This window comes from Bidens hawaiensis, unplaced genomic scaffold (genome assembly GCF_021521415.1).
Source record: "Bidens hawaiensis isolate Kalapana, Puna unplaced genomic scaffold, B.hawaiensis_p1.1 tig00013187_1, whole genome shotgun sequence".
Lineage (NCBI taxonomy): Eukaryota > Viridiplantae > Streptophyta > Magnoliopsida > Asterales > Asteraceae > Bidens > Bidens hawaiensis.
In genome coordinates, this window is record NW_027492113.1 from 358,076 (window position 1) to 378,456 (window position 20,381).

The following is a 20,381-nucleotide window of genomic DNA, read 5'->3' on the forward strand; positions in this document are numbered from 1 at the left end:
TCTTGAACAACCGAAATTAGTCTAGGTACCGGTACTCGTACAGATATGTGACGGGTACCAATTATTACAAGTACCGAATTGGTCACCGATTAATGATAAAATAGTATTGAAGAACCCTAATTTGGTCGCCGACTTTACGTGATTTGTTTGTTTATTCGAGTATTGGATGTTCTATTATTTAATATTAAATAAGCATTTGGTACTTACTCAATAATAACATAGTTGAAGAATTTCTTCTATATATTAAATATAAAGGATCTCAATTAAACCCCTACATATTCCAAACAGGTACAAAATACAAAATGTGCCCGTACCCGATTGTACATGTAACGAAAATCAACAAAAATGAGTACTAATACCCGTACCGAATAAGTTAAATCGGTATGGGTACGAGTACATGTACGGGTATGAGCACGGGTATTTAGGACAAAATGTTCATCCCTAACAATTATTGTTACTCTGTGTGTGTGTGTCGATATATATATATATATATATATATATATATATATATATATATATATATATATATATATGAGAGTTTTGGTGCCGCAAGAACCCATTTGGCAACTTGACATCACCTTATTGGTGCGTGACACGTTATTTTCTTTTTTGTTTTCTTTTAGTTCTGGTCTGTAAAAACGTAATGAACACCGACCGAATGCTATTTTTTTGTTTTAGTTCCGGTACTGTAACTAACGTGACGGAAACGGCTGAATTCGTGTAGACTGACCGCATTTTCTTTTAATTCTAGTACCGTAACGAACGTAACGAAAATCGACCGAATGCCTTTTTTAGTCTCGGTACGATAACAAACGTGACGAAAACCAACTAAATTTGCATAGTCTCACCGCCTCAATGCCTGGGATCAACAATGGTCTGGTTTCACCGAACGACGCCATCCCATTGGTCCGCCTTAATTTTTATAACTTTTTTATTTTAATACTGGTATGGTAACACACATAACCGAAACCGATTGATTTCACATTAACTTATCGCCTCAACATTTGAATTTTACCATCGCCTGAGTTTTACCAAACTAAGTAGAACCCTACTTATGTATAATGCTATGTAAATGTGTTCCTAATTATAGAATGATAACTATTTATAATTATCGGAATATACTAATATGTTGTGATTTAGTGAACACATTATACTAGAAGCCTAAATGGTAACTTCAGAGGATTAGTGTAAAACAGTAGTGAGTTATCAGTTTAGAAATACAATATACTTATAGACATCCACATTTTTACATAGTCATACCTTCCATCTGAAACACCAAATGCACTAAAGTCATTTAGAGAGAAAGATCTGGAATCACTTCGAGGCGACGGCCAAGGGGAGCGTGAATCCTTTGAGAGGATTTACGATTATGATGTATATAACGACCTTGGAGATCCGGATGACAACTTAAGTCTAGCGCGTCCGGTGCTTGGTGGCAAAGAACATCCTTACCCTAGGCTGTGTCGTACTGGTCGCAAAATGTCCTCTAAAGGTAAAAATAGATCACTTTATCACACTATATATATTATATGAACTGACTGAGACTGACATTGAACATTAACATAATATGTTGCATACTTGCATTACAGATCCATTAACGGAAACCAGAACTTTGCTTCCTTTTTATGTACCCACAGACGAAGATTTTTCAGAGATAAAAGAAATTACGTTTGGAGCAACGACTTTATACTCTGCACTTCATGCAGTTTTACCAAGTCTAAACGCAATTTTGACAGACAAAGACAAGGGGTTTCCATTATTCACAGCTATAGACTTGCTTTATGATCAAGGTGTTAATGTTGCTACCCCTGACAGCGGAATCTTAAATGCTTTACCTAAACTTTTCAAACAGACTGCTGATGCGGCAACTGCTGTTATCCAGTTTGAGACTCCGGAAACCATTGATAGTATGTATTTGTCATTTGTGCATCATTGTTGTAAAACTTTTCAATTTGTTAGGTTCGTTCTTAGTGAACTAATGGTTATAAATGCAGGAGACAAGTTCTCATGGCTTAGTGATCAAGAATTCTGCAGACTAATGCTTGCCGGTCTCAATCCTTGTAGCATACAACTGGTTACGGTATAAAACAATAAACCCTAAGCCGTCTACAATTTCATATTTGTTTATGTAAATGATTGTGGCATGTGTGCATATTTAGAAATGGCCATTGACGAGTAGATTGGACTCTAAAATCTATGGACCGCCTGAATCGGCATTCACATAGGAGATTGTTGAGGAAGAGATTAAAGATCTCATGACTTTTGAGGAGGTAACACAAAAGATAAACATGATTACCAATTATTATGATTGTTTTGTTAGTATTTAAAAGAAAATAATTATGTTCATGCAGGCTTTAGCACAAAAGAAACTGTACATGTTAGATTACCACGATCTGATCTTGCCTTATGTAGATAAAATAAGAAAGATTGAAGGGACAACCTTATACGGTTCAAGAACTTTAATGTTTCGTAATCCTGATGGAACATTGAGGCCACTAGCCATTGAGTTGACTCGTCCACCATCTGAAGAGAAACCACAGTGGAAACATGTCTACACACCCGCTTGGGATGCCACTGGCTCGTGGCTTTGGAAGCTAGCCAAAGCTCATGTTTTGGCCCATGATTCTGGTTATCACCAACTTGTTATACATTGGTTAAGAACACATTGTGTCAGAGAGCCTTACATAATTGCTACCAACCGCCAACTCAGCCAGATGCATCCTATCCAACGTTTATTGCTCCCTCATTTCCGTTACACTATGCAAGTTAATGCTCTTGCTAGATTAATCCTCATTGATGCCTCGGGTATCATAGAATCGATATATTTCCCGGATAAATATAGTATGCAACTTTCTTCTGATGCCTATGATCAACTTTGGCGTTTTGATCATGAAGCACTTCCATCTGACCTTATTAGCATGTACACTTTTTGCTCAATAAACAACAACAATGTAAACAAATCATGGTAATCCAACATGAATTGTTTTGTATACATATGTAAACAAACCTAACGTCTTGTAACCTATTAATGAATTGTTCGACCATAAGTTTGTTTATGTTCGTTTATTTAATAAACGAATGAACATGAACAACACCTTTTGTTCATTTGGTTAAACGAATGAACATGAACATGTGTCTTGTTCGTTCATTTATATTCTATTAATTCAATTATGTTCGGTCACATAAATCGGTTTATGTTTCGTATATTCGTTAGTTTACATTTGTTTAAGTTCGTTCGTATGCGTTCGTTTATAAATTTATTTCAGGTTTTTATGTCCATTACAGTTTAGTTAGTTTTATAATGAAACTAAAATATAACACATTACAAGTTAGTTGGCTTAGTTTTCTTAACTTTTTAGACACAACAAATTGATGTTCGTGTTTACTTTTAATTGATGATCGTTTATGTTCGTTTGTGAGCAGTTCGCTCATCTTGATACGAATGAACATAATTCATTTTCTTAACGAATGAGCAAACACAATAAAAAAAACTTCACTCATTTAATTGTTTGTGTCTGGTTTGTTTGTTTTTTTAGTTAAATGAATAATAATGAGTATGCCACGTTCATATTCATTTAGTTTGTTTACATGCCTAGTTCTATAATTCGTATGGTATTGTTTAGGGGTATGGCTTTTGAAGATCCAACCGCACCACATGGTGTGAAACTAACAATCGAGGATTGCCCATATGCAAATGATGGTTTACTTATTTATGATGCCATTAAACAATGGGCAACTTCTTATATCAACCATTATTACCCTCAATCAAATATGGTGGAATTTGATCAAGAACTTCAAGCATGGTGGAACGAAATCCGTACAGTTGGTCATGGAGACAAAAAAGACGAACCATGGTGGCCACAACTCAAAACGCAACAAGACTTGATTACAATTGTTTCAACCATCATTTGGGTGGCTGCTGGTCAACATTCAGCGGTCAACTTTGGTCAATATGATTTCGGGGGTTATGTCCCCATGAGACCAACCGTTGCTAGAACCAAAATGCCTAACGAAGACCCCACATACGAAGAATGGGAATCGTTTATTAAACGACCCGAGGATGTTTTGTTAAAGTGTTTGGATTACGTCCTTCGATATCATAACGGACGTAATCCAAACCGACCGAATTCGTGTTGACTTACCGCCTCAATGTCCAGGGACCGACAACACTTGGGTTTTACCACCGTCCAAGTTTTATAAACGTGTCCCGGCGCAACGCGCCGGGTGAAACACTAGTTATGTAACATAAAAGATATCGTGTCATCCTAGTGCCTATAACGTGTGTATATATATATATAAGTGAAAAGATAAAACTTAGGAATCAATCACATACGTACGGGGGCGAAGCTTGGACGAGTTCGTCGGGAAGAGGGGGCCTTAAAATGTATTGAAAATATCGTAAACGAGGGAGCATCGCTAAATTTACACTACATATACAAATTTTTGGACGAAATTTACTCTACTGCGCAAAATAAACATGGGCCGGATCACCCCGGGTCCTCACTATTCTTCGCCATTGCATACGCACATATGTAATCGCTAACATGGAAAAGACCTTAACATTCACCCATGCTCATTTGTTTTTAATGAGGAATAAATAAATTTGATTAACACTTGAAAAACCAGGTTTAACAAGACACTAGCCACACCAAAACATTACTACCAACCAGATAATTAAACAAACAAGAAATTACCCCCAGAACACCCCCCCCCCCCCCCCCCCCCCCCCCCCCTCTTCAAATAAAAACCTCGTCTCTCCCACGTGAGACTCAACTCTCTCGATCTATTTTGAATTCATAAAAACTCCATGTCCTTTATCTCTTAAATAAGGCTATTTAATTGAGCCAACTTCTAATTGAACACCACATCATTTTTAACTTTTCATACACACCAAATCATAATAAAAGACAAACGGCATTGAACACACTTTCCGCTTTGACACCAAGGAGTGCTTATTAAGCTCCAACAAATCGTGAGTGCCAAAAGCTAAAATCGTTTGGTACATTAGACTTAGAGGGGTGTTTGGGATTCCTTATTCTACATCCTTATAACTTTTCAATAACTTAATAAGTTATAAAAGTGTAACTTATTAACTTTTCTCTTTCACATCAGAAGCAATCTCAAACATCTTATTTATTTTCAAAAGTTAACAGGTTATAAGTTGATGAAAATAAACAATCCCAAACACCCCCTTAGAACACAAAACCTCCCTACATATATTTGTGTCGTTTATAATGTTTTAAATTAGACTTGTCTTTTAATAAAATTTGCTATATTGAAATTAACATAGAAAAAACAATAAAAAAAATATCCATGTTTATAACTTGGTTTTTGATAAAATAATATCGAAATTAACCGTTCAAAATCATCAATCCGCCGTAGATGAAAATCAATGAAAATCAAGTTTTACATGATAGAAAACACAAATTGAACCACGAAAAGAGGATGCATTAGAAAAAAAAGGATAAGAGTAATTTAGTCATTTACTTTTTAAACATTCCAATTCGGTTATCAAATTTGCAAACCTAACATACATTAATTTTAGAAGATTCCATTTCATTTCCAATTTCAATTCTATCACAGAACATTAAAATGTAAAGACGTGTATGCACTTTAAATATAGTTCAAATTTTAAAAAACTTAATTTACAAAACATATACTTAAACAAGGGATTTTTACATATATCCCCTCCCTAACTTAGCTTATTTTTTTTTTTGGAACGACCAACTAAGTAACGCCGGGTACTCCGTACGCGGCCCTCATTGACTAAAGGTAGCCCGAGCCGGCCACTAGTCCGGACGGACGGAGCCCCTAGCGGTCCACCTATTGAGGGATTCCCTGGATAAAACCCGACTCCCACGCCCGCCAAACAACACGACAGCGAGGAGCCGGTAAAACCGGGTGAGATCAGGACTCGAACCCCGGCAAGTCAGGGTCATCCCTCATATCTCCCATATAAATTGGTGGTAGTGAGGTTTGAACCCCCTACCTCTCATTAGTAAAGTGAGTGCTCTACCATTGAGCCACAACCAATTTATCCTAACTTAGCTTATTACAATGAAATAATATGTACAATTACAGTAATTAATTGATATTAAACGATTTCTGACCAAAAGCCAAAAGTCATAAAAGTAATTCCATTTCATAAGGCGAAGCCGCGAAGTGGTATACATATTGTCACGCCAGTTTCCTTTCTATCATTCAACATCACCTTTTAAGTAATTAATTGATATTAAACGATTTCTGACCAAAAGCCAAAAGTCATAAAAGTAATTCCATTTCATAAGGCGAAGCCGCGAAGTGGTATACATATTGTCACGCCAGTTTCCTTTCTATCATTCAACATCACCTTTTAACCAAGGAAATATATCATTCTTCGTCATTTTATTCTTTAATAACAAAAGAAAAATAATTGGTTAACCATTAAATGAGGATGATGACGATTGTTATTAAAAGGATCAAATATTACAAAAACTAACTAAACAAAATTCTAGTGAAAAAAAAAACACAGTCAATGAAAAATAATAAAGGATCAAATATACACATGTTGAAGATGCTCGTAATTCTTTAGTATAATCTTTCTTCATTTCATCTGTGACGTCATGAGCCAGTTAATGAACATAATATACGAAAAGTTGAGAATTTAATTTATAAACCATCATATCGGGATGTTTAATGGCAAATTGCTAATAACCAAGAAATAGACAACCAATGAGACTGAAGATTAAGATCCAAACAATTCCAATTGACCTGATTAGTGATTAGTTATACGCGTACCTTGAAGAACAAAGTTCGAAGAAAAACTCTCGTGAGATGCGTTAGGGTTTTGAGCGTCGCTCCAATACATATTCTGAAGAGTGCCCATGAATAGCTAAAAATGAACGAGAGTAAAGAATAATAATTTGGGCGGGATAGTTTGGACATGATTCAATATGGTGATGACACATATCTCTCAATATTTTTTTATTGGAAGAGTAAGATAAGATAAGACAAGATGCATCATAGCTAGGGGTGTTCAAAATAATCTGTATCTGAATAATCCGATGATACGTATCTGAACTATCCGAAAATTCGGATATCCGAACCCCGAATATCCGAAAATTCGGATCGGATAGCATTTTTGGGGTTTTTCGATAGTTCGGATATCCGAACTATCCGAAATATTAAATTTAATATTTAATTTTAATATATATTCCAACTTATATTAGATCTGATGCACATCTAACCGTAATTTGTAATCCGCAACCACTTCTCTTCTTTGGTCTCTAAAGCCCCATCTCCAGTTCTCCATTCCATGGCTATCATTTACTCGCCTGTCACCATCTCCAGTTGGCCCTCACCCGTCACCACCACCTCCACCACTGTTTATACATTCTCCATCTCAATAATGGGTTGTGTTTATTTGCTTTGCTTAATTATTTGTATTTTGAACCGTTTGTATTTAATTTGTTAGATTGGAAAACTTGGATTGTTGAGAATTGAGATGTTGTTTGTAAGTTTATTTTTGAAACAAGTTTTTTTATTTCTTCAGATTTTCGAATATCCATCACTATCCGATCGTTCAAAGTTCAGATAGTGAAATCAGCTATCTGAAAGATCATTTGGATATCTGGTTTTGAACCCCACTAATCATAGCCATACATTACAAGATATCGATACAACTAACAAGATATATTTATTAAATATAACACGTGAGTGAATGAATTAAAAATGAAAGAAAATCTACCTTCTATAGCCGACAATATTTCAATTTTTTCTATATATAGTAAAGGTGATGGTGGCAACTTTCATATAGAAAAAAAATACAACAAATAAAGTTATCATGTTCACATCTCAATTCAACCAAACTTATTCACTTCACAACCTATTGCCAATCCAGAAGCCCTTCATCCGCGGTGACTCCGCTAACCATTCATCCTCGTCCGCATACTCACCCGCCATCCTTAGTCAACACACGCTATCCACTAACAAATACAATGCAAGCTGTCCTGATCGACCCACCTCAGTTGCGGGTAACATTAAAGCCATATCAACTCCCCTTGTGACCAAGAATACCACGGTTAAGTGTGTCATTACGGTCCTACCAACCATTAGCTCCGCCCTTGATGGTGTAAGTAAAAGTGTTATAAGTATTGGTGGTGTTACGGATGTTGTATCGGATCTTCTAGGCCGGTCATTCCTCTTGGAGCTCGTTTCTAATGACCTTGATTGTACGTGTTATATACCCTTTTAGTCGTAAGATTATTACATACTAATTTACGACCTGTATATTACACGGGGTGAAAAATATCAATACTTAGTTATTTTAAATCTTTATCACTAGGTGAAAAAAATGTATCACGTATACTAATAACTAATAAAAATTTAAAAATATAATTGTGGGTTTCGAAGACATATTCATTATTGGGAATTTGAATTTTATTAACTATTTAATTGAATCAAAATTTAATTAATTAGATTTAAAAGTTTAGAAAAATAGGAGTTGATTTTAAATAAATATGTTTTAGTGGTATGTATTTCATATTTTCTGAAGTCATTATTGGAAAAAGATGTGTATTTAATAAGACAGGAAACCGGTAAGTAGGAGATGAAAAACATAAAGATGACATGTGACACAACCTGATATTTGACACAAACCTGAAACACAAGAAAACATGTTTTTGGTTGACTAATAAGACCCGTTTGAGAAATGGGTTGGAGTCAGGATGACTAACATGACCCGGTACAATATGTGTCAATTGGGTTCGGATTAGCCCATTAACCCGTTTAAATTCATATATAAAAAAACTTTTATACTTATATTTTTTTTCGTAATCTGAATATACACTTGCAATATTCAAGATTTTTAGTATTTCCATAAAAATAAATTCATATTACTTCTTTGCTCTACTTACTCTAAATTATATCCATTAAAAAATCCTTATTTTTATTTCGATAATTCAGTTAAACGGGTCGTTTTCAGGTTGACCCGAATTTTTGTGTGTATGGGTTTGGTTAAAATCTTGGACACGAATAATAATAATATGAGTCAGGTTCAGGTTGCACTTATCAACACACCAACCCTCAAACCGTCTACATGCTAACCCGAAACAATAGATTGACACTCCTAGACATGAGAGTGATCTTTTATTTATTATAAATAGATAGATAAATAGATGTAGATATATTATCCTAAACTTCATATGTATGATATCATAACATTTATTTGATCAATTTAATTTCATTTTTACCAGTATTAAATGTTTTGAATATACTGAATTACTTGGTGCAGCAAAAGGAAATCAGAAAACAATAAAGGCATATGCAAGATATGAACCACTGGATTTTGACGCTAGCATTTACACATACAAATGCAATTTTGATGTGCCTAAGGATTTTGGAGAAATTGGAGCAGCGTTGGTCGAAAACGAGTATTGCAAGAAGATGTTCTTCAAGAACATAGCTCTTGAAAACGGCGTTACCTTCACATGCGACTCTTGGGTTCACTCTAAAGATGATAACCCAGATAAAAGAATCTTTTTCACCGATAAGGTCCACGCTAATCTTTTTAGGGTGTGCATGATAACAAAACCGTAAAAATGGACGATTTGGTTTTATGTTGGTTTTACATGCAAACAAGTATTAAGAAATAATATACTAAAAATCAACTATTAAATAACAATTTAAAAGAATATGTAGTAGAAAGAAAATAAGAATAATTAAAAGTCAATAAATAATAAGAATAAAGGGTATCGTGTAAATATTTGAAAAACGAATTTTCTTTTAAATCGAACTTGACCCTGCGAGAAACCAACAAATGAGCTACCATGCCTACTGGGACGTCTAGTTTGTAATTTATCAAAATATATTTAATATTAAAAACAGTGTGTGTGTATAAAATTATTTTTTATATAAGATACGTCTTAAAAGTTATGGATGCGATCGACTCTTTTAGGATAAGGTGGGCCGGCTCTTTAAGGGGTCTAAATTGTCACATGAGCAATCCTGTACCAGATGTGTGACCTCTCGTTATGATCAGTGTCTACTAGTTTCATCTTGTCTTGAACTCATCAGGCCATCGAAAACAAATCACTACTAGCGATGTGCCGATGTGTTTGTCATCCAAGCACGTATTGGCATGTACGCCTCCTTTCTTGCTTCGTGCCCGATAAAGGCTGAGATGAGCCCAACAAACCAAAGCGTTAAGCACAAATCACTATATAACAACTATAATGAGGTTTTTAATTATCTAAGCAATTAATGCGGAAAAATATCGGATATCGGTCAAGGACCGATATCTGAGATATCGGTTATCGCAATGAGATATCGGTGGGATATCGGTAATATTAATATCATTTAAAATTCATATATATAGCAATTTAACACTAATAATATAGTATAATCGCCTATCATTAACAAATCAACCTTTGGCAAATTGTAAAACACTAACAATCGTAGCAAGTAAGAATTGATTAAGACTTAAAACACTAGCATTAAACACTAAAAGTTGATACTTAAGACTTAAAACACTGATATCGGGAATATCGGTCAAATATTAGTCTAATATCAGTCAAATATCGGTCAATATCGTTGATATTATCGATACCGATATTTTAAACCAATATTTTGATTTATATATCTCCAGGGACCGAAAACCGATATATTACTGATATATCATCGACTGCATGGGTTTTTATCAAGTGTGTAATTGAAATACTATAACACTATAGTTCGAAAGAAAAAGTAATTATTGAAATTAAATCTATTTAACTAATTGTCATCAATATTCTTTGTGTAGTCTTACCTTCCATCTGAAACACCGAATGCACTGAAGTCGTTAAGAGAGCAAGATTTGGAATCACTTCGGGGCAACGGTGAAGGAGAACGTAAATCATTTGAGAGAATTTATGATTATGATCTATACAACGATCTCGGAGCTCCAGACGAAGGCCAAAGTTCAGAACGACCGATGCTTGGTGGCAATGAACATCCTTACCCTAGGCGGTGTCGTACTGGTCGCAAGATGTCCTCTATCGGTAAAATTCACGCTATTTTGATTGCCATATTTTTGTTTTATGGAACCAGATTTCAAATTGTTAAAAACATATATCTTATTACTTTAAGGAAACGTCATGGACTAACTGCGTAATTGTGTCTATATATAAATTAAATGACAAACTAATATACTTCTAGGGTCGAGATACTGTATGATAATGCCTTAACGTACGATAGGTATGCGAGACGCTCAAAGGCAAAACCTAAAACGCTCAGCCAAAAACTAAAACGCTCATAAAACGGGTTTCGTGAAAAAAAGTAAAAAATGATCGATTGACCATCCAAATCTGTTTTTTTCGGTGAATCAATAATTAATTGGGTATGTATTGATGATTCCGAGATGTTGGGATGTGATTTTATGGATCATTTTCGTGAATATAGGTATTCTTGTACGTTAAGGTACGTTAAGGATTATTATATTGCATATTTTCTCTATACTTCTAAAAACATTTATAAATCACCTACTTTAGATAGAGAGGATGCACCTTACCACCACAAGGGACATGGTGTGGTGGTAATTTGATTTGAGACGAATGAGTGTAACATTTGTTTTCGAATTAACAAAGCATGTTGAATTACAGATCCATTAACGGAAACCAGAACTGCGCTCCCGTTTTATGTACCGGCTGACGAAGATTTTTCCGAGATAAAGACAGTTACCTTTGGAGCAAAGACTTTGTACTCTGCGCTTCATGCAGTCGTACCAAGTCTAAACTCGATTTTCACAGACGGAAACACGGGATTTCCATTATTCACGGACATAGACTTACTTTATAATCAAGGTGTTAATGTCCCTGCCACTGATAGTGGAACCTTAAGTACTTTACCTAGACTTTTCAAAGAAACTAGTGATAAAGCAACTTCTGTTATCCAGTTTGAGACTCCTGAAATCATTGATAGTAAGCACTTGTCAGTTTTACATAATTTTGCATGGTTTGTTAGTTTAGTTTTTAAGTGTCTTAATTGTTCTAATTGCAGGAGATAGGTTCTCATGGCTTAGTGATGAGGAATTCTGTAGACAAATGCTTGCTGGTCTCAATCCTTGTAGCATACAATTAGTTACGGTATAAACTCGAAATCTCAACCCTTAAACATTTGCATCTTCTTAATAAGATGTTTGATGATTGATTATGACATGTTTTTATATCTAGGAGTGGCCATTGATGAGTAAATTAGATCCTGAAATCTACGGATCGGCTGAATCAGCAATCACAAAGGAGATTGTAGAGGAAGAGATTAAAGAATTCATGACTCTTGAGGAGGTAATGCAAAAGTTAATAGTGGTTACTAATGATTGTGAAGTTTATTAGGCCACCCACAATGATTCGTTTTTCGGTATCATTCTTGGTGAGTCGTCTGGTTTTAACCATTGGGGAAGACATGGTTTTGGGTGGTTTTCGGTTCTCCGGATTTGTGGATGAACACCGAAAAACAGTGGTTGTTAGGGGCTATAACCATATTCTATTATACATACATACATACATACATACACACACACATATATATATATATTGTGTGTGTGTGTGTGTTTTTAAAAGAGAACCACATAAAAAGTGGGGAACTGTAAACCATGTTTTTACATGTAAAAAATATAAATATATATTGAACTTTTGCATATAATTACATGTAGTAGACATTGAACTAAGAAAAGTAATTATGTAAAAAAAAAAGAAGAGTTTATTTGTATCTAGGTGCTTTTGGGTCTCCTTGCCAAGAGAAATTTTGGGTGTTTGAAGAAGAGTGTTTTTCAAATGTGGTAGTTGGCTAATCATGTTTTAGGTGTTTTTAAGGTTTCTAATTGTGGATAGTCTTAGTGTTTGAAAGAAAGAAATTATGTTCATGCAGGCTTTAGCACAAAAGAAATTGTTCATGTTGGATTACCATGATCTGATTTTGCCTTATGTAAATAAAATAAGAGAGATTGAAGGGACAACTCTGTACGGTTCAAGAACTTTAGTGTTCCTTAATCCTGATGGAACTTTGAGGCCCGTAGCCATTGAGTTGACTCGCCCACCATCGGACGGGAAACCACTCTGGAAACATGCCTACACACCGACACGGGATGCCACTGATGCATGGCTCTGGAAGCTAGCCAAGGCTCATGTCCTGGCTCATGATGCTGGTTATCACCAACTTATTAGCCATTGGTTCGCTCAGTTCTTCCCTTTTAACAATTTACTTGTTTGATTGGGAGTTACTCATTTTTAATTTAGTTTTATATAACTTTATAACAATGCAGGCTAACAACACATTGTGTTACGGAGCCTTTCATAATTGCTACTCGTCGCCAACTTAGCCAAATGCATCCTATTTATCGACTACTTTGTCCTCATTTCCGTTACACAATGCAAATCAATTCTTTAGCTAGACTAATCCTCATCAATGCCGGTGGTATCGTAGAGAAAATATTTTTCCCAGATAAATATACTATGCAACTTTCCTCGGATGCTTATGATCAGTTATGGCGTTTTGATCATAATGCACTTCCAGCTGACCTAGTTAGCAGGTATACTTTTGCACTAGAAATAATACTACTAGTACCGATTTTCAAAGAAAGAAGAAGTTCGATCAAACTAATTGTTTATTATTGTTTAGGGGAATGGCGGCTGAAGATTCAAGTGCACCACACGGTTTAAAACTTACAATCATATGCAAATGATGGTTTAATCATTTATGATGCCATTAAACAATGGACAACTTCTTATATCAACCATTATTACCCTCAACCGAATCTTGTGGAATCTGATGAAGAGCTTCAAGCATGGTGGAATGAAATCTGTACAGTTGGTCATGGAGACAAAAAAGATGAACCATGGTGGCCACAACTCAAAACCCAACAAGATTTAATTGGAATTGTTTCAACCATCATTTGGGTGTCTGCCGGCCAACATTCAGCGGTCAACTTTGGTCAATATGATTTCGGGGGGTATGTCCCCATGAGACCGACAGTTGCTAGAACCAAAATGCCTAACGAAGACCCCACGGAAGAAGAATGGGAATTGTTTATTAAACGACCCGAGGATGTTTTATTGAAGTCTTTTCCATCCCAACTTCAAGCTATACAAATGTTAGTGCTTTATGATGTTTTATCAAGTCATTCGCCAGATGAAGAGTATATTGGTGGGAATATTGAGGCGGCATGGGAGGCAGAGCCCACTATAAAGGCAGCTTTTGAGGCGTTTAGTGGAAGTTTGAGCGAGCTTGAATCCATAATAGACTCTAGGAATGCGAATCAGAATTTAAAGAACCGTAGGGGTGCGGGTTTAGTTCCGTATACACTTCTCAAACCGTATTCAGAAAGTGGCGTGACCGGAAGAGGTGTTTCAAACAGCATATCTATCTAGTTGGATTGTGGGAATGATTTGGGTCATAATTAACCCATGGTTCAATCGTGTTTATTGTAATTGAATAAGTTGGTCAGTTATGTGTCCATCTTTTCGCTCTCACGCTTTGCTAAACTTGGGCAATCAACTCTTAAAATAAATCATGTAGACTGATGATTTGATGAATAGTTATATTAACAGTTTGAAATGACTAACTTACAAAATAATATATTAACCCAATTAATATCCGCAACACATTTTAATTTTTCCACACCAATTTCATTCATTTTCCATACCAATTTTATTAATGTTGGATTACCATAAGAGAGTTTGAATGGACAGCCGTATACACTTCAATAACTTTAATATTTCTTAATCCTAGTGAAACATTGAGGTCACTAGCCATTGAGTTAAATCGCCGAGCATCTAACGAAAAACCATTGTGGAAACTTGAAACATGTCTACACACTCGCTTGGGTTGCCACTAGTGCATGACTCTTGAAGCTAGCCAAGGCTTATGTCCAAGCTCATGATTCCATTGTTCACCAATTTATTAGCTATTAGTTGGTTCCTTTTACCAAACAATGTACTTGTTTTCTTCATAGTTTGTATGGCTTTGTATATGGGTATGGCGACTAAAGATCCAACTGCATCTCATGGTGTGAAACTAACAATCGAGGATTACGTGTCCTTATGCAAATGATGGTTTACCAATATATAATGCCATTGAACATTGGGCAACTTCTTATGTCAAGCATTTTATCCTCAACCAAATATAACAATTTCTGATGAAGAGCTTTAAGCATTGTGGAATGAAATCCGTACGACTTGTCATGAAGACAAGAAAGATGAAATAAGGTGGCCACAACTCAAAACCCAACAAGATTTGAATAGGGTCATTTCAACCATCATTTGGATGGTTGTCGGTCAACATTCAGCGGTCAACTGTGGTCAATATGATTTCCGGGGATATGTTCCCATTAGGCCTACGGTTGCCCGAACTAAAATGCCTAATGAAGACCCATAGACAAAGAATGGGAATCGTTTATTAAACGATCCGATGATGTTTTGTTAAAGTGTTTTCCTTCTCAACTTCAAGCAACACAAATATTACTGCTTTATGATGTTTTATCAAGTCATTCACGAGATGAAGAGTATATTAGGGGTAATATTGAGGCGGCGTAGGCGGCGGAGCCCACATTAAAGGTGGCTTTTGAGGAGTTTAGTGGAAGGATGAATGAGTTGGAAGCAATTATAGACTAAAGGAACACTTATCCCAATTTGAAGAACCGTTGTGGTGCTGGTTTGGTTCCGTATCAACATTTGAAACCGTATTCTGAAAGTGGCGTGAGTGGGAGAGGTGTTGCAAATTAACAACATATCTATTTAGTTGGATTGTGTCAATAGTTAAGGTTATATCCATGGTTTTTAGTATTGTGTTTTATTGTTGATTTTTTGGAATAAATGGGTTACTTTTGTGTCCTATTGTGTCATACTTGTGTAATTCAATTGTTAGATTGATGTATTATATAACATACAAAAGATATATTTGTGTCGTTTATCATGTTTTTGCTTAGCACTTATCTTTTAATAAAATTTATTATATTGAAATTAACATAGAAAAAACAATAAAAAATAGCCATGTTTATAACTTGGTTTTTAATAAAATTTATATCCAAATTAACCTTTCAAAATCAAACCCAGTCAGTTGAACACTAACAATACAAGCCCAGTTGATGAGAACATGTCGTGTTTAAAGACACAAGTCTTCAATGGTAAATCCATATCGATGGCATTTGTGTTGGAAGAGAGAAAAATGAACATGTTTATTTGGGTCAGAAAAAAACAAAGAGAAAAACAATATCATAAGATTGAGATTTGTGGTGTAAATCAGATTTATTTGTTTGCTTGTTTAAATCTAATTATTACATAAGCAAGAAAAATTATCTTGAGCTCACAGAATTGTGACATGTATGGCGTAACCAGACAACCAGTTACTTATTTATTATGTATAATATAATATAAATATTGTATATAATTTGTATTCTCATATTTTATTAGGCTAGCTAAATATATTATATATAGGGCTATACGAGGCATCAAAAACAGAAATTGATGCATGTCGATACAAACTGACACAATTCTGATCTTATACGACTCGTATAAACTTATACAAGTGGTTAGATAGCCAAGATGGTATTTGTAGAACGGCAAGCCTTAAAACCTTATGTCCTCAAAAGAATTCAAAATTATCCACTATCATTTCATTTTGAAAAAGAAAAGTTGTGCATCATAAATACAAACCGAATATGACACATTTGTACATTCGTTAACAAAGATGTCTAAAATCTTTTTTTTCCCCAATTATTTACAAAATGAATATTCCTTTCTTAGCATATGAAATTTAATTGGTCTAAAGTTGAATTTTCAACATTGGACTTTAAAAAAAATGACAAAAATAAATATGATTACATTATATATTATTTCAAAAAAATATAACACTACAAAAATAAGGTTTTATATAAAAGGTAATAATATACCATGAAAATGTTAGAGGTGTAAAGTAGACTCCGTAAATATAAGTTCTCTCAATCACAATAAAAATTAGTTGTCGCAACCAATGAATAGCAAAACTGATGCTTCCGAAAAACAAAGTTAAGCTTCTTCGATAAGTTACTGTGCATGACCTACTAAATTCTTTCAGGAACACAATAACTTCGGAGGCAAGAAACCCAAATATACCAAAAACAATAAGCATGAAAATGTCTTGATTTTTTAGCATATGCTCTCCCATGGTTAGCATCTTTCCAAGATTCTGTTTTCAACTAAACTTAATTAAATGTTAATTTTCATTAAAAAGGTATACAATTTCAATTTTTGGTATTATGTTTATTGCATGAGGCTAAGAGAGTATTTACCATGATGTGTTAAATGTTAAGTATTGAAGAGATTAAAGATCTCGGATATCTTGGATCAAGAATATGTCTAAAAGGAGCGGTGATCATGGGAGAATTGGTGTAGATTTCGGTTGTAATTGATGTTATTGTTGTTTGTTTTTGTTTTGGGTGGTGAGGCTAGGAGTTTCTTTTTTTTTTTTTTTTTTGTATTGGTTGATGTATTTCGGTAGTTTAGCAATTAGCATCTTGTTAGTTTGTTAACAAAATTTTGTTGATCATTAAAAAAATGTTAAGTAATTAACACATAAATTAAAAAAAATATATGAATATATGAAGAATGTGGTATTCCAAAATTCCGTACTTATGTTCGTACGTGAAAATTGAGTTTTCTAAAGTTGACTTTTAAAACAATGAATATTTAAATTTTGAAAAAGCATATATTAGTTATATATTATTCATATGAAGTAAAGTTAATTAAGATATGAATTTATCGAATAACTTTTATTAAACCTTTTTTTAAAGGTCAAATTGTATTAGAAGAAAAAAAAAATGAGTACAACTAACAAGTAACGAGAAGCCTGAATATTATAAAAATAAAAAAAACATAGTATCATATTCATTCACAATATAATCAACTTATCTCGTTTATTATTATGAAAACTAATTTCTGTTTTCCGACTACATAATCCAACTAAACTTAATTATTTACACCTATTAGCAACAATTGATATTTATTCAATTTATAGATATTTTATAATCAATTTTCTTTAGGAATAAGAAATATATTAAAAATATTTATTTCGTGCATTGTTGGATAACTATTCATTCTATTACATTACATATAATTTTATAAGGTGTCATGCATCTTTTTTAATAATAGAAAAATATAGAAATAATATTTTATCCAGTTTATTTATTAATTTTATTCTACAAAGTGCAATGTGTCATTTTTAATAATAAGAAAAATCCACAACCTAATAGGCTAATAGGATGCAACGAACAGGTCACTGGACATTCTTTATAGATTTTTTTCTTCTTATTTTTTGGTCTTAGTATTTATTTTTTAAAAATAAAGGTAATGGCGTTTAAACAAATCTCACCACGTAGAAATATTTCACACATATAATTCATAGTTTATAACATATAAGAATTAATAAAAAAAAATTATATGTAAACTAATATAATAAAATAAGAATGAAACGGTAGAACATGACACGTCTCAACAATTGAAATTTCACTTGCATATATAGTTCTTAAACTTCAAAATAACACAAAGAAGCGGAAGGCTTTCATTACAACTTGTCTCAAATGCCCAAACATAAGTTAATTAATTAACTCGTTCAACATAACAACTAAAACTATCGGATGCCAGTCGTCAACACAGATAACCCTCCATGCTCCAGTTGTACTTATTCTGTCATTTCAATCTACTAACTAGGGTTGTTCAAAAAAATCCGAATTCGAATTATCCGATTATTTGTATCTGAACTATCCTAAATTTCGGATATTCGAATCCCGGATATCTGAAAATTCGGGGTTTGATAGCATTTTTGGGATTTTTCGGATAGTTCGGATAACCGAAATATTAGATTTAATATTTTTTTTAATTCTGATTTATCTACCAACTAATATTAGAGGAAACCTTAATTTCTAAACCATACGCCCTTTTAATTAATCTGAACCATCTTTTAATTCTCTATTAGTCATCTTTGTTCTCTCTTTCATTCCTTCTTGTTTCTACGTGGACCACGGCCGATGATCGTCGTTCGTCACCATTTCCACTCCCCTACCGTCGTCATTCACGACCTCCAGCCCTCCACCACTGTGTCTCTCCATTCTCCATCTTGATAAGGTATTGGCTTGTTTATTTTAAATAATGGATTGTGTGTTATTTGCTTGTTTGTTTGTATTTGGAACAATTTGTGTCTAGTTTGTTGGATTGGAAAACTTGGATTCTTGAGATGTTGTAAGTTTAATTTTTAAAACAGTTTTTTTTTTAATTTTTTTTTTTACAAATTTTCGTATAACTAAGTCACTATCTGATCGGATATCTGAAATTTGAACACCCCTACTACTAACCTGGTGTGCATACAAAGCATCATCTATACGCTGAGTTAGTTCTAGCAGCTTTAACCAACTGACTGCTACTATACTTCAATATAGTAACGCTGGTGTGTCGAAGCACAAACATAACGTAAGTGTAATTATCATAGCATAACAAGATGACTGACTATCAACTCTTTACGAACTATACGTAATTGCAACTGCCAACACACGCAACAAAGGTGTTGCCAATATAAATGCATGGAAGAACCACTATCAAGCCCGTAAGGGTACACTCATGGAAAAGTCACTATCAATCCATCGCGCGGGATAGATGACTAACAATACGCTTAAACATAACTATTCGTTAACTTATCTTTAACTTACCTTTACGTATGCACACAAACCCCCATGTTTAAAACAATATAAAGAGGGGTTTAGAAACTCACATGTAACGTGTTACACTTTAAATGGATCGTAATCCCCGTTTTCAAATGAGCACGGCTAACAGTTAAACACTAATCTTTTAATTAACTGAGCTAGCTAAATTAATTGAACTTAACTGGGTTAGCTTAGTTAATGGTGTTACTAAGTTAATCAAGTTAATTAAGTTCTCTAACTTAAACGACATAGCAATTGTGATATAAACTAAAATGAATATACTTCTAGTTTAAGTGGTAACGTTTCACGTCGTATGGTTTTATAGCCTTAAATCCTCTATTTATAGGATGCTTTAGGGTTATGAAATTCCGGGTCTTTATGACGTTTGTCATTTGGGTATTCGTATCGCCTAAGTAGCTTTACGAATATTAAATTGAGCTAAAACTCTAAACCTGTAGTTACTACTACCAAAATAGCAAATGCAAATCACTTTCAAGATAGTGATAAAAAGTCATAAATGATCATTAGGTACTTCACCGTATACTTAAACAATGAGTTGATCGCTCCCGCTGTTAGCCACTCGTTGTCCACTTTGACGCGGTCCATACAATTAAGAAAGACCTTACCTGAGACACAACGTGTTTAAACATACAAATGAAATCATGCATATTCACCTGGGATGATGCGCAACGGGGTGTTGCTT

General features: G+C 34.2%; 2 pseudogenes across 2 annotated transcripts; both read left to right on the forward strand.

The window, feature by feature from the left end:
• Positions 1 to 855: 855 nt before the first annotated feature.
• On the forward strand, positions 856 to 4,137 carry LOC143543575 (lipoxygenase 2, chloroplastic-like; annotated as a pseudogene). Its single transcript, XR_013137095.1, has 7 exons — positions 856 to 906; positions 1,255 to 1,492; positions 1,590 to 1,907; positions 1,995 to 2,080; positions 2,160 to 2,270; positions 2,352 to 2,920; positions 3,624 to 4,137. The product of XR_013137095.1 is annotated as a lipoxygenase 2, chloroplastic-like (transcript).
• Positions 4,138 to 7,764: 3,627 nt separating this feature from the next.
• Positions 7,765 to 14,459, forward strand: LOC143543602 (lipoxygenase 2, chloroplastic-like; annotated as a pseudogene). Its single transcript, XR_013137102.1, has 9 exons — positions 7,765 to 8,210; positions 9,272 to 9,531; positions 10,778 to 11,015; positions 11,616 to 11,933; positions 12,013 to 12,098; positions 12,186 to 12,296; positions 12,880 to 13,181; positions 13,274 to 13,540; positions 13,630 to 14,459. The product of XR_013137102.1 is annotated as a lipoxygenase 2, chloroplastic-like (transcript).
• The last annotated feature ends 5,922 nt before the right edge of the window (positions 14,460 to 20,381 follow it).